Source organism: Ranitomeya variabilis, chromosome 3 (genome assembly GCF_051348905.1).
Source record: "Ranitomeya variabilis isolate aRanVar5 chromosome 3, aRanVar5.hap1, whole genome shotgun sequence".
NCBI classification, from domain to species: domain Eukaryota; kingdom Metazoa; phylum Chordata; class Amphibia; order Anura; family Dendrobatidae; genus Ranitomeya; species Ranitomeya variabilis.
Genome location: NC_135234.1, coordinates 767,891,648 through 767,913,690, shown reverse-complemented (window position 1 = coordinate 767,913,690; position 22,043 = coordinate 767,891,648). Strand labels below are relative to the sequence as shown.

At 45.0% G+C, this 22,043-nt stretch overlaps 1 protein-coding gene and 1 pseudogene across 1 annotated transcript in view; both read left to right on the top strand.

The window, feature by feature from the left end:
* LOC143817413 (protein XNDC1N-like) overlaps positions 1–22,043 on the top strand; it is a 126,323-nt gene that overhangs the window by 52,587 nt on the left and 51,693 nt on the right. The window lies entirely within an intron of this gene.
* On the top strand, positions 2,899–4,792 carry LOC143817814 (uncharacterized; annotated as a pseudogene).

Genomic DNA, 22,043 nt, shown 5'->3' with positions numbered 1-22,043 from the left:
GGTGTTTTTCAGGTACAGGGACAGGACGACTGGTTGTCATTGAAGGAAACATGAATGCGGCCAAGTACAGAGATATCCTGGATGAAAACCTCTTCCAGAAGTGCTCTGGACCTCAGACTTGGTCGAAGGTTCACCTTCCAACAAGACAATGACCCTAAGCACACAGCTAAAATAACAAAAGAGCGGCTTCAGAACAACTCTGTGATTATTCTTGACCGGCCCAGCTAGAGCCCTGACCTAAACTCAACTGAGCATCTCTGGAGAGACCTAAAAATGGCGTCCACCAACGTTCACCATCTAACCTGACGGAACTGAAGAAGATCCTCAAATCCAGGTGTGAAAAGCTTGTTGCATCATTCCCAAGAAGACTCATGGCTGTACTATCTCAAAAGGTGCTTCTCCTCAATACTGAGCAAAGGGTATGAATACTTATTCTTATAACCATGTGATATTTTGATTTTTCTTTTTAATAAATTTGCAGAAATTTCTACATTTCTGTTTTTTTCAGTCAAGATGGGGTGCAGAGTGTACATTAATGAGAAAAAAAAGAACTTTTTATAATATACCAAATGGCTACAATGAAACAAAGAGTGAGAAATTTAAAGGGGTCTGAATACTTTCCGTACCCATTTTATATACATCCTCTCCTTCTCAAGCACTCCTCTTTGACCCACAGTCATATACAGCTTGGCCAAGGAGCTGGTCATTCATATTAATCGCACTTTGTTTTTTCTCTCATCTGTTACAGTAGCACATTAAGTCATTCATTCCTACACATATCATTTCCCGTCACATGGCAGGACGGGCTCCACGCATGCACAGAGTAGCCTCTCATTGTCTATTCTCTTATTACACATGCTGCAGGCGTCGTGTCGCCTAGGATAACGAGTCTATCGTGTCTCTTCCGATCGTTCCCGTCACCACTGGTCTTCAGTTTAGTTCTGCGCAGACGGGAGCTGGGTTGGTAACTCGCCCTTAAAATCAGTTAATGCACAAGACTGCCTCTTTATAGGAAACCTCATGTCTCCTAAGCTGGGTCATTGAATCATCCTGGTTAGTGTTCCACCTCCATGGTGACACGTTTCACACATTTTGCAGGAATGAATGCATGCATAAATCTTTACAGCTACATTTTTCACTAATGCAACTAAAAAAAATACAGCATGGAAGCAGTAGATACAAAATATTTTTTTTTAATGAAGCCTGTTTTCAAAATTGCTTTATTCATTCCGTATAGATGTATTATAGCAATAAATATTGGTTTAGGAGGTGAATAGAGCCTTTAATTAGAATAACAGTGTGATGGTGTGATATGTTATGGGGGTATCATTTTGTGTATATTTATATTTTACTGAGTTTCACAGTGTTCTCTTGTTGCCCTGTATCATTCCGTGTATTCCCCATATTGTCTAGCAATTACCTTCCAAAAGGCTGATAATTGGATTAGCTCACTGACTGTCTGCAGCCTGACTGTATCTATGCCTCTTGATGACCCCCTGTAGTGCCTTAATCCCCGAGGCACCTTTGTCAGGTCTGGGAGGCCTGAAAACCACCCCAACCTGTTTGACTACCCCTGGACATAAGGAGGGGGCTGGGGAGGACAGGAGCTGGGAAGTCAGTTCTCATGTGGTGAGGATGGTGTGAACACAGCATGTAAATAGAGAAAGGGAAGCTCATGGATTTTTTATCCTCTGCTGGATTATTGGACTCTCATCTCCTTGGACATTTTATCCTGTAACTGAACTGCATTCGTGTTCTGGAATATTGTATCCTCAGTGTGGTGGATTGTTTATGGATCTTTTAGTTTTACCTATAATAAAGGTCTTGGGATTGTTCACACTTCCCTCGCTCTGTTGATTGTGTGGTATCGGAGAAGGACCCCGTGACAAACAGATTCTGTAATATTTAGGCATTATATTATACCAAGATCTGTTCAACAAGACTGACCCATAATAAATATGGAGACAAAAAGTGAGACGAAAAAACTACAGGCCCTGCAACTTTCCATACATCATTGGGGAAATGTGTGGTGTGCAAGACGTTCTCCTTGATAGTCCCTGATGATAACCTTCTCACCCAGTGTCCGCTTAGGCTCAACAGTGACCAAAACTAATCTGGTTAGCTTCTATGATCAGCAACTTCCTGCACTGCAGCTGCTTTCAAACTACAACTCCCAACTTGCCTGGACAGCTGTGTGACAGCCAGAGAATGCAGGGAGTCATCGTTTTACAATAGCTAATGTGTCAAAAGTTTCAGATTTCTTTTCAGGGACGAGGTATGTCCCAGATTAGCCTGGGGTAAAACTGTCAATGTTGTGTATCTGGATTTATCATGGGCGTTGGATACTGTGGCACATAAAATGAGCATGCCACTCATTTTCTCATGAAGATGGCCTAAATCCATGCGGCTCTTAAGGGTAATTACATCATAGACTTTTGCTCGGGCTCCACATCTTGGCAGATGTTTTTGTTAGTAAATAAAGGGGTTATGCACTACCAGGACAACCCGCTTCTTGATCAAAATGTTTGGCCACCATAAACTAATGCATGTACTCGCCTATTGTGTCAGCAATATTCCCGAAGTGTCAGCACTCACTCTCCCCTGGGCTCTCGTGCGGTGTTGTAACGTGATGCTGGTGCCCAATCAGCTCTGGCATTACTGAACCCGCCTTCGGACAAATTCGAACATGAAGAGGAAGTCTGGGCTGCAGCTGATCTCGAACTTCCTTTTCCTGCTCAATTCGACAGGAGGCGGGGACAGTGACGCCAGCACCGATTGAACGCCGGCGTCACATGTCACAGAAACAGCACGGGAGAGCGAGTGCTGGTACCATTGGAGCGGCGCCATCACAGGAGGTGAGTATAAGCATTATTATTTTAAGGGGGCCAAGCGTGGAGTATGAGAATAAGTTGTCCAAGTAGTGGACAACTTCTTAGAGGTAAATACAATTGATTTGAGGACATTTGTTTAGTTATGTATAGATACAAATTTGATTAGATTTCATTGACTACTGGTTTATTTGATACTTTTGTGTGTAACTAAAAAAAAGAAAAGCCATCTTGATTTGTTGATCACTGATACATGCTTTGTTCCCTTTCTGGATGTTTTATATAGAAATTAGTAGAGTGTGAAATAATTTATGGAATTGTTTTCTATTTTCAGATGAAGACAGTAGGAAAGATTCACAAATAAATGTCCTTTTACCTCTCCGCTATGAAGTGGAAGATAAGGAATCACCGATTGAAAAAAAAGGAACTGAACATGGACTGGATAAATCTTTTGCATGTTCTGAATGTGGACAACATTTTAAAAAGAAGTCTCATCTTTCCAAGCACAAGTGCATTTACAAAGATATAAAGACATTCTCATGTTCAGAATGTGGGAAATGTTTTGCCTATCAATCTCTTCTTGCTATACATGAGAGAGTTCACACAGGAGAGAAGCCATTTTCATGCTTGGAATGTGGGAAACGTTTTACGCAGAAGGCAAGTCTTAGTATGCATTAGAGAACTCATGCAGGGGTGAAGCAGTTTTCTTGCTTACAGTGTGGAAAACTATTTACTCGTAAATCAAAATTAGTTGATCATTTAAGAACGCACACAGGGGAGAAGCCATTTTCATGCTCAGAATGTGAAAAAAGTTTCACCCAGAAATCATATTTGGTTGATCATGTAAGAACTCACACAGGGGAGAAGCCATTTTCATGTTCAGTATGTGGAAAATGTTTTAGCCAGAAAACATCTCTTACCCTACATCAAAGACTTCACACTGGGGAGAAGCCATATTTATGTCCTGAACGCGGCAAAGATTTTAGACATAACTCCGGTTTAGTGGAACATCTGATAAATGAAACACCGGAGAGGCCATTCCCGTGCTCAGAATGTGAGAAAATTTTTACTCAGAAATCAAGTCTTTTGGAACATGTAAAAATTCACACAGGGGAGAAACCATATACATGTACAGAATGTGATAAATATTTTAGGCACAAATCAAGTCTTGTAAAGCATCTAAGAACTCACACAGGGGAGAAGCCATTCTCATGTCTACAATGTAAGAAATCTTTCACTTATAGAAAAGGTTTAGTCTTACATCAGAGAACTCACACAGGGGTGAAGCCATTTTCTTGCTCAGAATGTGGAAATCGTTTTACCTACAAATGCAATCTCATTAGACATCAGAGAAGACACATGGAAGAGAAACACCTTTAATGTTTGTTAGAGATGGGGCAAATGCTTGGCTAAAATATAGAAAATCATCACTGCTTAACATCAAGAGATTTTTGTGGTGATTTCACTTGCCAAGTCTTGCCATGGCTGGCTATCAGTCTAAGAAAGGCAAAGAGTAAGGCCGTTTTCACGCATCCATGAAACATGAACTGTTCTTGCATCTGAAGACCTCGTCTCACCCCTCAATCTGAGTGAACTGTTTTATATAGATCTATGACTCAATTAGCTCAGGTCAGGAAACCCGGATTTGGGTCAAATCTTTTGGGTCGAATGTTTCACAGATGTGCAAAACTGAACCCAAATATTGCCTGTCAGTTTATTAGTGACTGACAATAATACTTTCTCGTACATGGTACATCAAAGCATTTTAGAAGTGATCAAGTGATCACACTGGGTGCTGCCCTAGAGGGAAATAAAGAATTAAAGAATTTAAAAATTCACTGTAAATAAAAAATAAAATAAAAATATATATTTATCATAGGTAATTTTATATTTCAAGAATACAAAAATGTTTATAGTATAGCTGCACGTGTTATTTAAATCGCACAATAAACAACTAAAAAACCCGCCTTTTGTTGTTAATGCTGTTTTTTTTGTCATGTTAATATCTCCAGCAACCCCTTCCTGAAAAAAAAATAATGTACCCAAATATGTGTGTAATAAAAATATTATAAGTTCCAAAAAAATGAAACAATGTAGCAAATAGACGAGGACAAAATCGTTGGCACCTTTTTTAACCCCTTCACCCCCGGAGCTTTTTCCGTTTTTCCGTTTTCGTTTTTCGCTCCCCTCCTTCCCAGAGCCATAACTTTTTTATTTTTCCGTCAATTTGGCCATGTGAGGGCTTATTTTTTGCGGGACGAGTTGTACTTTTGAACGACATCATTGGTTTTAGCATGTCGTGTACTAGAAAACGGGAAAAAAATTCCAAGTGCAGTGAAATTGCAAAAAAAGTGCAATCCCACACTTGTTTTTTGCTTGCCTATTTTGCTAGGTTCACTAAATGCTAAAACTGACCTGCCATTATGATTCTCCAGGTCACTACGAGTTCATAGACACCTAACATGACTAGGTTATTTTTCACCTAAGTGGTGAAAAAAAATTCCAAACTTTGCAAAAAACAAAACAAAACAAAATTGCGCCATTTTCCGATACTCGTAGCGTCTCCATTTTTCGTGATCTGGGGTCAGGTGAGGGCTTATTTTTTGCGTGCCGAGCTGGCATTTTTAATGATAGCATTTTGGTGTAGATACGTTCTTTTGATCGCCCGTTATTGCATTTTAATGCAATGTCGTGGCGACCAAAAAAACGTAAATCTGGCGTTTCGAATTTTTTTCTCATTACGCCATTTAGCGATCAGGTTAATGCTTTTTTTTAATTGATAGATCGGGCGATTCTGAACGCGGCGATACCAAATATGTGTAGGTTTTTGGTTTTTTTTATTGATTTATTTTGATTGGGGCGAAAGGGGGGTGATTTAAACTTTTATGTTTTTTTTATTTTTTTCACATTTTTAAAAACTTTTTTTTTTTACTTTTGCCATGCTTCTATAGCCTCCATGGGAGGCTAGAAGCAGGCACAGCCCGATCGGCTCTGCTACATAACAGCGATCATAAGATCGCTGCTATATAGCAGAATTGCAGGTGTGCTGTGAGCGCCGACCACAGGGGGGCGCTCACAGCCACCGGCAATCAGCAACCATAGAGGTCTCAAGGACCTCTATGGTTACAATGGAGGAGCATCGCCGACCCCCGATCATGTGACAGGGGTCGGCGATGCGCTCATATCCGGCCGCACGGCCGGATGCGGTAGTTAAATGCCGCTGTCTGCGCTTGACAGCGGCATTTAACTAGTTAATAGCGGCGGGTGATCGCGATTTCACCCGCCGCTATTGCGCGCACATGTCAGCTGTAAAAAACAGCTGACATGTCGCGACTTTGATGTGCGCTCACCGCCGGAGCGCACATCAAAGCGGGGGTCCCGACATGTGACGTACTATACCGTCACATGTCGGGAAGGGGTTAAAGTAAGAAAAACTCCCAATGGTCACTGAAATCATTTGAAACTGACAACAGTAATTTTCTATTTAATTTTAGTAAATAATAATAATTATAATCAGACTTTGTGGCAGAATTCTGGTCCTACAGGAACATTTTAAAGAGGGCTGTTCACAAAATTTTTCATGTTGAACTGGACTCTCCGTGTAATAGTGGCTGCAGAGTTGAAAAAAAACTGGGTTTTTTTGCCTCTGTTGTAAAGATATTAGCAATCAAATATTTGGCAACTAATGAGTTAACTTTAGTTTAACCAAATGTTTTTTTTTCAGATAGTTTTCAGTGGGGGAGTGTACGTCTTTTCCCAGTATGACGCTGACCAATCATATGCAGGCATCATCACGCGTCCTGCAGTTCTATGTTACTAACTGCATATGATTGGTCAGCGTTACACAGGGAGAAGAAGTAACTGCGGCTAGTGAAAACTGTCTGATAACACTCACTTGGAGTTAACTAAAGTTAACTCATTAGGTGTTAGATATTTGATTGCTCGTATCTAAACAATAGAGAGACGAAATAAAAATTATAAAGAAATATGCTCTGCATCCCATATTACATGCTTTGTCTAATTCAACATGAAAAAAACTGATGAAAGGCCTCTTTAGAAAACAAAACTATTAAAAATGCCCTGGAATAAAATGATGGGTTACCCTAGAAAATATTAAAATTAATTTTACCATGTGGAGAAGTGAAACTACAGAGCATCCTGTAGTTATCGCAAGTGTCTGCAGACTTGTAATCAGTCAGTCGCCTATTTACAGGGTACAAAGTAGTCACTGTGCTGTTTGTTGTCATGGCGTTTACCACACAGAACATGGGGCAAAGAAAGCTAAGAAGAGAGTGGTCTCAGGTGATTAGGAAGAATAGTATATACAAACATGTTCCAGATAAAGGCTATAAGAATAAGACGTTTCCTACAGCCGGATGTTCCTGTTGTTACTGTTGCACATATCCAGAAGTGTAAGGTCTATGGGGCTGTAGCCGTCTTCCCTGGAGGCAGCCACACGAGGAAATAGGTCACAAATTGAAGAGATGGATAATACAAAGGGGAACCACAAAACCCAGAACAACTTTGAAAGAGATTAGAGGAGAACTCCAAGTCCAACAGTGTCAGGTTGCGCCAAGTGGCGAGAAAATTCAACTCGGACACAGTCATCATAACATTTAATTTCTATGTGCAAAAAGAAAAAAAAGAGAGCATGAACCGCACATCCCAAAATCATATGTTGATCTAAAGCCGCTAGGCAAAAATTTAAATACTGAACATGAGGTTTTCAGTTTAACATTCTGATCAGACTGTATGAAGCCCACTGCCCCTTCACGGCAAACCTCGTAGTGGGTCCTAACGCCCTAACGGAGCGGAGCCGTGCGGCGACCACCGCCGCAGCGGTCATGCACCAGCAGGGCGGACGGCCTGTTGCCCCACAGCACCCATGCTGCGAGACTGAGTCCCCAAGACTCCAGACCGCGCCGCCCCACCAGCACAAAGCCACAGCAACAATGGCCGCCACACAGCACCAGCACCAAAATGAAGGGAGCATTTAAACTCACCTTCCTCCAGCTCTTCAGTGAGAGCCAAAATGGGCTAGACCCAGTAGCGTAGCTACTGGGGGGGCAGAGGGGGCCATCGCCCCGGGCCCTGTCACATGAAGGGGCCCACCGGGAGCCAGGGCCACTTCAATGACGAGGCAGAACACCGCATAGGAGCAGAGCAGTATACTGTAATGTCTGCTCTTATCTGACCGAGACTCTGCACGCTGGCTATTAGCACAGTGGCCGGCTGCACAGTCTCCCCCCTGCAGTGAATGGTTTCGCCCGTCTGACCTGAGATCATGAAGCTTTTCCCCGACTGCAGTTTTTCTTCACTCTGTGCACGCTGGGATTGGCTCAGGCACGCTGGGTCCTAGTGCCCACATCTTGCATGAATTTCACCTAGACACTTCCTGGTCCTGCCTGCAAACTTTATCAGTAAGTTCTGGGGATGGAAGATTTTAGGTTTATTAAATTCAGGTATGTCACTGAGATGTGAATGTGAGACCATGGGGGTGTTATGGTGGCTGAAAGTGGGTGAGGGGTGACAGGGTACTGAGGGGGTGAATGTGAGACCATGGGGGTATTGTGGGGGAGGGGAGACAGGGCACTGGGGGGTAAATGTGAGACCATGGGGGTGTTGTGGGGGCTGAAGGTGGGTGAGGGGGGACAGGGCACTGAGGGGTGGATGTGAGATGATGGGGGGTATTGGGGCTGAAGTGGGGGAGGAGGGGCAGGGCACTGGGGGCTGAATATTATAATGTTTTGTTATGATATTATATGTACTCCATCACGTAATATTTGCTGTCTGGGGAGGCTGGAGATGGGGGGTAGGGGGCTATTGATATGTACCACCTGGGTCTTTTATGAGTATTAGTATAAGGAGCCGCATACAGTAACCAAGAGCTGCATCACATTTACAGCACCACTCCAGCATTATTTTTTTTATTTCACTGCTGGAGCGGTGCTGACAATCCCCGTCCCCTGCCCCGTCTGATACTCACCTTCTGGCTTTTTCATCTGTTTTTGTCTCCACTCGGCTCCGTCTCCTGCAGTTTGTGACCTGTCCGCGGCTCCAGTGTTTCATGGAGCAGCGCAGAGGTCACTAATCAGTGTGAGTCTGTGGGAGCCTCGTTCTGGCCTCTTCCTCACTCTCAGGCTATGTGCACACGGTGCGGATTGGCCGCTGCGGATCTGCAGCAGTTTTCCATGCGGTGTACAGCACCATGTGAACCTATGGAAAACCAAATCCGCAGTGCCCATGGTGCGGAAAATACCGCGCGGAAACGCTGCATTGTATTTTCCGCAGCATGTCAATTCTTTGTGCGGATTCCACAGCATTTTACACCTGCTCCTGTATAGGAATCCGCAGGTGTAAAAACGCAGGCAAAATCCTCACAAAAAACGCAGGAAATCCCCGGTAAATCCACAGGTAAAACGCAGCACGTTTTACCTGTGGATTTTGCAAAAACGGTGCGAAAAAATCCGCACACGAATCCGCAGCATGTGCACATAGCCTCATAGTCTTACATTGAGCGCTTGTGACATAGCTGCTAACTTCTGGCCTGTCAGAAGCTGCGCTCACAAGTTTGAGCCGTGGGACTGCAGCAGTGCCCCAAAATAGTGACTACGCCGGAGGATGAGTAAATGACCGGGGACGGGGACTTGCACTTAAAACACCACTCCAGCGGTGGAAAAAAAAACCCTGCTAGAGTGGTGCTTTAATAATTTAATAATAAGCAATTTATTACTATAAAGTTGATAAAGGCTTGGAATAAATGTCTGCAGTCACTTTATGTGACTGCAGACTGCCAAATCATGACAGGGAGCTGCGGGCCCATCATACTGTGTATAAGGGAGCTGCGGGCCCATCATACTGTGTATAAGGGAGCTGCGGGCTCATCATACTGTGTATAAGGGAGCTGCGGGCTCATCATACTGTGTATAAGGGAGCTGCGGGTCCATCATACTGTGTATAAGGGAGCTGCGGGCCCATCATACTGTGTATAAGGGAGCTGCGGGCTCATCATACTGTGTATAAGGGAGCTGCGGGCCCATCGTACTGTGTATAAGGGAGCTGCGGGCTCATCGTACTGTGTATAAGGGAGCTGCGGGCCCATCATACTGTGTATAAGGGAGCTGCGGGCCCATCATACTGTGTATAAGGGAGCTGCGGGCCCATCATACTGTGTATAAGGGAGCTGCGGGCCCATCATACTGTGTATAAGGAAGCTGCGGGCTCATCATACTGTGTATAAGGGAGCTGCGGGCCCATCATACTGTGTATAAGGGAGCTGCGGGCCCATCATACTGTGTATAAGGGAGCTGCGGGTCCATCATACTGTGTATAAGGGAGCTGCTGGCCCATAATACTGTGTATAAGGGAGCTGCGGGCCCATCATACTGTGTATAAGGGAGCTGCGGGCCCATCATACTGTGTATAAGGGAGCTGCGGGCCCATCATACTGTGTATAAGGGAGCTGCGGGCCCATCATACTGTGTATAAGGGAGCTGCGGGCCCATCATACTGTGTATAAGGGAGCTGCGGGCTCATCATACTGTGTATAAGGGAGCTGCGGGCCCATCATACTGTGTATAAGGGAGCTGCGGGCCCATCATACTGTGTATAAGGGAGCTGCGGGTCCATCATACTGTGTATAAGGGAGCTGCTGGCCCATAATACTGTGTATAAGGGAGCTGCGGGCCCATCATACTGTGTATAAGGGAGCTGCGGGCCCATCATACTGTGTATAAGGGAGCTGCGGGCTCATCATACTGTGTATAAGGGAGCTGTGGGCCAATCATACTGTGTATAAGGGAGCTGCGGGTCCATCATACTGTGTATAAGGGAGCTGCGGGCCCATCATACTGTGTATAAGGGAGCTGCGGGCTCATCATACTGTGTATAAGGGAGCTGCGGGCCCATCATACTGTGTATAAGGGAGCTGCGGGCCCATCATACTGTGTATAAGGGAGCTGCGGGTCCATCATACTGTGTATAAGGGAGCTGCTGGCCCATAATACTGTGTATAAGGGAGCTGCGGGCCCATCATACTGTGTATAAGGGAGCTGCGGGCCCATCATACTGTGTATAAGGGAGCTGCGGGCTCATCATACTGTGTATAAGGGAGCTGTGGGCCAATCATACTGTGTATAAGGGAGCTGCGGGTCCATCATACTGTGTATAAGGGAGCTGCGGGCCCATCATACTGTGTATACGGGAGCTGCGGGCCCATCATACTGTGTATAAGGGAGCTGTGGGCCCATCATACTGTGTATAAGGGAGCTGCGGGCCCATCATACTGTGTATAAGGGAGCTGCGGGCTCATCATACTGTGTATAAGGGAGCTGTGGGCCAATCATACTGTGTATAAGGGAGCTGCGGGCCCATCATACTGTGTAGAAGGGAGCTGCGGGCCCATCATACTGTGTATAAGGGAGCTGCGGGCCCATCATACTGTGTATAAGGGAGCTGCGGGCCCATCATACTGTGTATAAGGGAGCTGTGGGCCCATCATACTGTGTATAAGGGAGCTGCGGACCCATCATACTGTGTATAGGGGAGCTGTGGGGGACTTATACTATGTATATGGAAGCTTTGAGCTCACCATACTGTGTAGAAGGGAGCTGCGGGCCCATCATACTGTGTATAAGGGAGCTGCGGACCCATCATACTGTGTATAAGAGAGGTGCGGGCCCATCATACTGTGTATAGGGGAGCTGCGGGTCCATCATACTGTGTATAAGGGAGCTGCGGGCTCATACTGTGTATAAGGGAGCTGCGGGTCCATCATACTGTGTATAAGAGAGGTGCGGGCCCAACATACTGTGTATAAGGGAGCTGCGGGCCCATCATACTGTGTATACGGGAGCTGCGGGCCCATCACACTGTGTATAAGGGAGCTGCAGACCCATCACACTGTGTATAAGGGAGCTGCGGACCCATCATACTGTGTATAAGGGAGCTGCGGGCCCATCATACTGTGTATAAGGGAGCTGCGGGCCCATCATACTGTGTATACGGGAGCTGCGGGCCCATCACACTGTGTATAAGGGAGCTGCGGACCCATCACACTGTGTATAAGGGAGCTGCGGACCCATCACACTGTGTATAAGGGAGCTGCGGACCCATCACACTGTGTATAAGGGAGCTGCGGACCCATCATACTGTGTATAAGAGAGGTGCGGGCCCATCATACTGTGTATAGGGGAGCTGTGGGGGACTTATACTATGTATATGGAAGCTTTGAGCTCACCATAGTGTGTATAATGGAGCAGTACATGAGGGAACTCAGGGGACATTATTAAATGTAAAGTGGGCGCTTAAGCATTATATTGTTATAGGGGCACTCAGAGTATTGCAACCATCAAAGTTGCATATCATCACAATATGGCGGTAAAATCAATGTTCGTGTTTGTATATAGATTTATTTTCAATAACAGAGCGGTCATATTCTGAGGTTTCACTATATTCACAATTACAGTGTGCAACCGTAACTGTAATCAGGGTTAACTGGTTAGGGGCCCACTCAGATGTTTCGCACCCCCTAAGTTGAAACCCTAGCTACGCCTCTGGCTAGACCCCTTACTTTGCAGTCTCCTGCTAATTAAAATCACCTGAGCTAAATGGGAGGAGTGCTGGTCCAAAAAAAGAGACAAGTACATGCTATGTGCAAAAAGAAAAAAAAGAGAGCATGAACCGCACATCCCAAAATCATATGTTGATCTAAAGCCGCTAGGCAAAAATTTAAATACTGAACATGAGGTTTTCAGTTTAACATTCTGATCAGACTGTATGAAGCCCACTGCCCCTTCACGGCAAACCTCGTAGTGGGTCCTAATGCCCTAACGGAGCGGAGCCGTGCGGCGACCACCGCCGCAGCGGCCATGCACCAGCATTTTGGTGCTGGTGCTGTGTGGCGGCCATTGTTGCTGTGGCTTTGTGCTGGTGGGGCGGCGCGGTCTGGAGTCTTGGGGACTCAGTCTCGCAGCATGGGTGCTGTGGGGCAACAGGCCGTCCGCCCTGCTGGTGCATGGCCGCTGCGGTGGTCGCCGCACGGCTCCGCTCCGTTAGGGCGTTAGGACCCACTACGAGGTTTGCCGTGAAGGGGCAGTGGGCTTCATACAGTCTGATCAGAATGTTAAACTGAAAACCTCATGTTCAGTATTTAAATTTTTGCCTAGCGGCTTTAGATCAACGTATGATTTTGGGATGTGCGGTTCATGCTCTTTTTTTTTCTTTTTTTTTTTCTTTTTGCACATAACATTTAATTTCACCCCCCAAAAAATTTTTAAATGTGAGTTTGCAGTATCAAAAAATTATCTCCACGAAATACAATAAATTTGGGTTAAAAAATTGTTTGTGCTCAAACCTGGTGGGGAAGGCTTTTTGGTACAATAAATAATGGCGGCTATGTATCTTCCATAGAGCCTGAGTTCACACAATTCTTTCTCAAAAGGAGGCCTGGCACCAACTGTAGTGAACTTGGACATATGGGAGTACCATTTCCATGTAACTGAACGATTGAGCGCATGTTTCTTGGACACATAAAATGAGAACTGACAATGCACTGGTGATAGAGGAGGGAGTGCGTGGAGCAGACTGGTTACGAGGAAGATGATCAAGAGGAGAGGATGGATATGTGTGTGTGAAATGGCCAGCGTCCCCCCTCCCAACTCGTTCCTACTAGGAGGTGCTCCCTGAGTCCATGTGTGACTACCACTGACAGTGTCCCTACCACTTCACCACAGATTGGCATTAAAATTGTCATGCCCATCTCCTCCATATCATTTTATGACAATAAAGGCTGACTGGTCATGTCTTCCAAAATCTCAACTAGAAGAAGATGTTTTTGGTGTAATATGTTCCTTAACCTCCAGGGAGCTGTTGGCGTTTGGACTTTGGGGCAGAATAGAAACAGGTGTCATTAACAGATTGGACATTTTGCTCTGCACAACATTAAATGATGTGATGGCTGAGGAGGTAAACCCGGCAGAAACGCTGACTCCAGCTGATGATGTCGCTGTCAGAGGCTACATTATCCTGCTGTGCTTAAGATGAGCAATAGCACACATACGCCATCACATCCTTCACGTTCTCCTCGCTGATCTGACTGCCAGAATTTGCAAAAGAGGCCAAATGTGACTAGTGTTTGGTAATACTGAAGGTTTCTAACAGCACTGCCAGTGGTGTGAGAACATCTGCTGTCCTTGATATTGTTATTTTTTCTATCTCCCTGCCATGGCCATCCCCTATATTTTGTTTAGGTTTAGCATACATTTTTTGTGAAAGTATAAGGTTTTATTTGTTTCTAAGCTTTTCGCAATTTTCAAGTTTTACAATCTTATTCCCTTAAGCCATAGAGATATGTCACACAAAATAGTTAATAACTAACATTTCCCACATGTCTATTTTACATCTGCATCATTTATGAAACATATTTTTTTGTTAGGAAGTTAGAAGGGGTTGATCAGCGATATCTCATATTTCCAACAAAATGTAGAAAAGCAATTTTTCTTTGACCACATCATATTTGAAATGACTTTGAGGGGCCTAGATGATAGAAAATACCCCAAAGTGACAACATTCAATATAACTGCACCACTCAAAGTGCTCAAAATCACGTTCAAGAAGTTTATTAACTCTGCAGGTGCTTTACAGGAATTAAAGAAATGTAGAAGGAAAAAAATTAACATTTTATTTTTATTTCATAAAGTTGTTGGTTTTTACCCAAATTATTTATTTTTACAAGGGTAACAGGAGAAAATGGACCCCAGAATTTGATCCTCCTTTCTCCCACAATGCCAAGTGCTCTGAGACAACTGATCTCACACTTGGACACGTCGAAGAGTTCACATTTTCCATTTAGAGCTTCTGGCCTCTCTCCCAGTCCACTTGAAGTGGGGTAAGAGGAGATAGCATGTAGTGATGTCCAAATATTTGAACAGCCACAGTCACACAAAGGCAACGGTGGAAATGTGTCACAAGAGGTGGAAGGTGATGAGAAACAATTGCCAGAAAGTCAGGAGGAGGAGCAGGGTGCGGATGTGGAAGACGAGGTGGTGGATGACATAGTGACTGAACCAACCTGGCAGGAGGACATGCAGAGTGAAGACAGCAGCACACAGGGGGAGGGAGGCGTAGCACCCCAACAGGCAGGAAGAAGCAATGTGGTGGCCGCAGACAGAAGGTGGGCAACTGTTACTCGTAACATCAACAGTACAGAAGTTGGAAGTACAACTGTTAGGTCTTCCCGAGTCTGGTTGTTTTATAAATACTCTGCCAATAACCCCAAACGGGCAATTTGCACCACCTGCCATGCCCGTGTAACACCCCAGGTAACCGGTTGTTACAATGATGTTGCCTTCCTTTCGGGGAGGGCGATATGCTTGGAGGCAAGGAGGATTCTCTTTACCAGTTAAGCACCTACACACAACATATTCTGAATCCAGGCCATAAGGGGGAGCTCAGGACCCGGATTCAGGGGAGATTCCCTAAGCTTTAAGTGTTCTGGCCTGGAGGAGGAGTTAGTTAGTTGGTCCAGGGAGACCAAGGAGTTCAGTTGGAGAGAGACACTGAGGAGAAAGGAAGTCTGGAGCAGAGAGCAGACTACGGAGCCGTGCAGCCAAGACTGAGCTGCGGCTCCAGGAAGGACGAAAACCCGAGGGGTTGTATGTAATGTGTTGTGAATTCTGTTCTCGAACTCCTTCCGGTGGCTATGAATGGTACTTCGGCGAGTTCTGTCCATGGACTCCCTCTGGTGGCTGTGAGTGGAGCTGCTGGTTCTGAGGTTCCTTCCTCAGCTGATCTCGTTTAGTCCTAGGCTGGCTGCTCTATTTAACTCCACTTAGATCGTTACTTGATGCCAGCTGTCAATGTTCTAGTACTGGTTCAGTTCTCTCTTGGATCTTTCAGATGACCTGTCTACTCCAGCAAAAGCTAAGTCCCTGTTAGCTTATTTGTTTACCACTGTTTTCTTGTCCAGCTTGCTATCATGATTCTGCCTTTCTAGCTGGAAGCTCTGGGATGCAGAGTGGCACCTCCACGCCATGAGTCGGTGTGGGGTCTCTTTTGCACACTCTGCGTGGTTTTTTGGTAGTTTTTTATGCTGACCGCAAAGATACCTTTTCTATCCTCAAGTCTGTTTAGTTAAGTCTGGCCTCCTTTGCTGAAACCTATTTCATTCCTGTGTTTGTGACTTCCATCTTAACTCACAGTCAATATATGTGGGGGGCTGCCTTTCTCTTTGGGGGAATTTCTCTGAGGGAAGTTAGGCCTTATTTTCTATCTTTAGGGGTAGTTAGCGCTTAGGCTGTGAAGAGGCGTCTAGGCAGAGTCAGGTACGCTCCACGGCTATTTCTAGTTGTTGTGATAGGATTAGGGGTTGCGGTCAGCAGAGCTCCCACTTCCCAGAGCTTGTCCTGTATTACTAGTTTGCTCATCAGGTCATTCCTAGTGCTCCTAACCACCAGGTGATCATAACAGTAATGGAGCAATTGAGGGAAGAAGCACAGGAGTGAAAAAGAGTTCAGAGAGGAACTGTGACCGGGCACCCTCTGCCGAAGCACAGAAACCGGGCACCGTGAACCCGAGTCTTTAGTAGGACACTTAGCAGAACCGGAGGGCTTAGAACTGTATGTGATTTGCCCACACCACACCTGGAGGTGAACCAGCATCTGAAGAGCCCGGGTCATGTTTTTTGGAAGTGCATTGAACAGCAAGGTGGTTTGCTGTTGAGGGGAAATAGAGAAAAAAAATCTATAAATCTTCAGCATAGCGAGTGTGAGCGAGCTGAGTGTGACCTGAGCGTAAGTGTGAACGGCGGTAAGTGTGACTTGTGATTCAGTGAAGAGGTATTTGGAAAGCCTTTAACAAATACCTGTGTGAATTGGTGTGAGTTGCTGAATTGGGAGCAGCTATATTCACAAGGGGTTAACTTAGGGTGGGGGCTCAAAATTAAGGGTTTATAAGGGGCAGCTTTTTGGGGCTCAGGTCCTTTTTGGAAGTGCATTTGAACAGCAAGGAGGATTGCTGTTGAGGGGAAATAGAGAAGAAAAAAAATCTATAAATCTTCAGCTTAGCGAGTGTGAGCGAGCTGAGTGTGACCTGAATGTAAGTGTGAACGGCGGTAAGTGTGACTTGTGATTCAGTGACTTTGGAATCAGGGAGTTTCCAAGGGAGGAATTGCTGTCTGTTTTTTATTAATACTTTGTATTTATTTTTTATTTAACGTTCTGTGTGGTGCAATCTCTATTAGGAAATGTGCTTGCTCCACTATTGTTAATGCCATCCAGTGCACATCTTGCCACATGTATGCAGTCCTTGATCAGCCGGTCGAGGGTGCATACTGCTGTGCGAGATGTGAGCACGTTGAGCATTTGGAATCCCAGATTCTGGATCTAAATGTGCAGCTGGCAACACTGAGATCCATAGACAATATGGAGAGAAGTCTTCTGCTCACTGAGCAGATGCTCAATGGGATAGATGAGGAGGGGGATGGTAGGATGGAGCTGCAGGACAGTGAAGTAGGTAGCTGGGTGACATTCAGAAAGCGGGGTAGAACAGTTACTAATTTAGGAAAGAATAGAGGTACAGAGAGGAACATCAAGTGCATGTATACTAATGCCAGAAGCCTCGCCAACAAAATGGATGAATTAGAACTAATGTTGTTGGAGCATAATTATGACATGGTGGGGATATCTGAGACGTGGCTGGATGAGAGCCATGACTGGGCTGTTAACTTGCAGGGCTATAGCCTGTTCAGAAATGACCGTACAGATAAGCGAGGGGGTGGGGTGTGTCTGTATGTAAAATCGACCTTAAAACCCATCCTGCGTGATAATATAGGTGAATCTAATGAAAATGTAGAGTCCCTGTGGGTGGAGATAAAGGGAGGGGGAAAAAATAATAAATTACTGATAGGGGTTTGTTATAAATCTCCCAAAATAATGGAAGCAATGGAGAATATCCTCGTAAAGCAAATAGATGAAGCTGCGACTCAAGGAGAAGTCCTTATTATGGGGGACTTCAACTACCCTGAAATAGATTGGGGAACAGAAACCTGCAGTTCCAGCAAAGGTAATCAGTTTTTGACAACTATGAGAGACAATTACCTTTCACAACTGGTTCAGGACCCAACAAGAAGGGGGGCACTGCTAGACCTAATATTAACCAACAGGCCAGACCGCATAGCAAATATAAGGGTTGGGGGTCACTGGGGGAATAGTGATCACAAAATAATAAGTTTTCAAGTCTCCTTTAATAAGATGTGTAGTAGAGGGGTGACAAGGACACTAAACTTCAGGAGGGCAAATTTCCAAAGGATGAGAGAGGATCTTGGTGCAATTAATTGGGACGATATCCTGAGACATAAAAATACACAAAGAAAATGGGAGACGTTTATTAGCATCCTGGATAGGACCTGTGCACAGTATATACCGTATGGGAATAAACATACTAGAAATAGGAGGAAACCAATATGGCTAAATAGAGCTGTAAGGGGCGCAATAAGTGACAAAAAGAAAGCATTTAGAGAATTAAAGGAAGTAGGTAGTGAGGAGGCATTAAATAAATACAGAAAATTAAATAAATTCTGTAAAAAGCAAATCAAGGCAGCAAAGATTGAGACAGAGAGACTCATTGCCAGAGAGAGTAAAAATAATCCCAAAATATTCTTTAACTACATAAATAGTAAGAAACTAAAAAATGACAGTGTTGGCCGCCTTAAAAATAGTCTGGGGGAAATGGTGGATGAGGATGAGGAAAAAGCCAATATGCTAAATGACTTTTTTTCATCAGTATTTACAAAAGAAAATCCATTGGCGACAATATGATCAGTGATAACAAAAATTCCCCATTAAGTGTCACCTGCTTAACCCAGCAGAAAGTACGGCGGCGTCTAAAAATCACTAAAATGGACAAATCTCTGGGCCCGGATGGGATCCACCCCCCGAGTACTGCAGGAATTAAGTACAGTCATTGATAGACCATTATTTTTAATCTTTAAAGACTCCATAGTAACAGGGTCTGTACCACAGGACTGGCGTATAGCAAATGCGGTGCCAATATTCAAAAAGGGGACAAAAACTGAACTCGGAAATTATAGGCCAGTAAGCTTCACCTCTACTGTGGGTAAAATCCTGGAGGGCATTCTAAGGGATGCTATACTGGAGTATCTGAGGAGGAATAACCTCATGACCCAGTATCAGCACGGGTTTACTAGGGACCGATCCTGTCAGACTAATCTGATCAGCTTCTATGAAGAGGTAAGTTCCGGACTGGACCAAGGAAGCCCAGTAGATGTAGTGTATATGGACTTTTCTAAAGCTTTTGATACGGTGCCACACAAAAGGTTGTTACATAAAATGAGAATAATGGGGATAGGGGAAAATATATGTAAGTGGATTGAGAGCTGGCTCAGGGATTGGAAACAAAGGGTGGTTATTAATGGAGCACACTCGGACTGGGTCGCGGTTAGCAGTGGGGTACCACAGGGGTCAGTACTGGGCCCTCTTCTTTTTTACATATTTATTAATGACCTTGTAGGGGGCATTCAGAGTAGAATTTCAATATTTGCAGATGACACTAAACTCTGCAGGGTAATCAATACAGGGGAGGACAATTTTATATTACAGGATGATTTATGTAAACTAGAAGCTTGGGCTGATAAATGGCAAATGAGCTTTAATGGGGATAAATGTAAGGTCATGCACTTGGGTAGAAGAAATAAGATGAATAACTATGTGCTTAATTCTAAAACTCTGGGCAAAATCATCAATGAAAAAGACCTGGGTGGATGGGTGGATGACAAACTCATATTCAGTGGCCAGTGTCAGGCAGCTGCTACAAAGGCAAATAAAATAATGGGATGCATTAAAAGAGGCATAGATGCACATGAGGAGAACATAATTTTACCTCTATACAAGTCACTAGTGCGACCACACTTAGAATACTGTGCACAGTTCTGGTCTCCGGTGTATAAGAAAGACATAGCTGAACTGGAGCGGGTGCAGAGAAGAGCGACCAAGGTTATTAGAGGACTGGGGGGTCTGCAATACCAAGATAGGTTATTACACTTGGGGCTATTTAGTTTGGAAAAACGAAGACTAAGGGGTGATCTTATTTTAATGTATAAATATATGAGGGGACAGTACAAAGACCTTTCTGATGATCTTTTTAATCATAGACCTGAGACAGGGACAAGGGGGCATCCTCTACGTCTGAAGGAAAGAAGGTTTAAGCATAATAACAGACGCGGGTACTTTACTGTAAGAGCAGTGAGACTATGGAACTCTCTGCCGTATGATGTTGTAATGAGTGATTCATTACTTAAATTTAAGAGGGGACTGGATACCTTTCTGGAAAAGTATAATGTTACAGGGTATATACACTAGATTCCTTGATAAGGCGTTGATCCAGGGATCTAGTCTGATTGCCGTATGTGGAGTCGGGAAGGAATTTTTTTCCCCAAGGTGGAGCTTACTCTTACCACATGGGTCTTTTTTGCTAGGGCATGTTAGGTTAGGCTATGGGTTGAACTAGATGGACTTAAAGTCTTCCTTCAACCTTAATAACTATGTAACTATGTAACTATGGTAGACACCCTGTAAAATGGCTCAAGCTGCCCATCATATGGGTACCTGTTCTAGGACAGGAGTGAGAGGACTTGCCGGAAAGCTACAGGCAGCTCTCATGTTAGCGTGAGTAGGAAGGCTTACGGACCTCACCTGGGAGAGGGATCACCTTTGCCTCCATGCCGGCCGGACCACATCACCACCCGTGCATGGTATCCTGGACTGTGGACTGCTTCTACCAGTAAACCAGGTAAAGACTTAACAACTCTGTGTCCTCCACTTATTTGCCGGCATACACGATCCTTGCCATACACCTTGGGAGTCCTGGGGACCCCGCTTCACCTGTGGGAAGCATCACGATCTGGCTGCAACATCACCCCAGAGGACCCCTGTAAGCAGCGTTGGTCCCACTGACCGAGAACCACAGGTGGCGACACGAATAGACTTTACTAATTTCCCTTAAATGAGCGCCCAGGGCCACAGACCGGGTTGCAGCCACCGTGACATCCCCAAAAGCGACCGGACCCGGTACTGAGTGTCCCCATTGCCCTGGTGGGCGACTCACCCGCATCAGCAGGGGTAGCAAAACTACCAGTCTGACCACCACCAGCATGATCAGGCACATGGCAGCAAAGCACATGACTTAGTGGCCCGTATCCCAGGTTCCAGGAACACTGTCTGCAGGTGACACCACTGCTTCTTCCACTCTTGTGCGTGCAAGCCAATCCCCTGTCCATGGTGCATGTGAAAATGCCTCCTGCCCTGCACCTTTAATTGCACACACTCAATTAGCATCATCATCAAGCACGCCCTCATCCTTGTCCCAGCGCAGCGTTCAGTTGTCCATACCCCAGTCCTTGAAACACAAGTGCAAATACGCTGCCAATGCTTCACAAGCCACACTACTAAATTCACACATTTTTCATCTGCTTGTGCTCGAAATGTTGCCTTTTAGGCTTGTGGAGACGGAACCTTATGGTGGCGGCTGTCCCAAGGTACTCGTTCTCCAGCTGCCACTATTTTTCCAGGGGTGCCGTCCCCGCTTTACACAACCACATGTCCCACATTAGCTGTGTCCTCAACAATGCTGTTACTGGGAAAGTACACCTAACCACGGACACATGGAGAAGTGCCTCTGGGCATGGACGGTACATCTTGCTGACGGCAGACTGGGTTAACATACTGGAAGCCAGGACCCACTCAGACCTTGGGATGGAACACATCCCCACGACACCGAGGATTGTGGGCTCTACGTCAATCAGGGTTGCCCTCACAGTGTACAGCTCCTGCACCTCCTCTTCAGATCTGTGGCTGACACCGCTGAACCTCCAGCCAGGCATGGTCGTGTATGACAATGGCTGTAATCTGATGGCGACTCTGAGGTGAGGCGAGCTAACATACGTACCATGCCTGGCCCATAATAATAATAATTTTTATTTATATAGCGCCAACATATTCCGCAGCGCTTTACAACTTATAGAGGGGATTTGTACAGACAATAGACATTACAGCATAACAGAAATCACAGTTCAAAACAGATACCAGGAGGAATGAGGGCCCTGCTCGCAAGCTTACAAACTATGAGGAAAAGGGGAGACACGAGAGGTGGATGGTAACAATTGCTTTAGTTATTTGGACCGGCCATAGTGTAAGGCTCGGG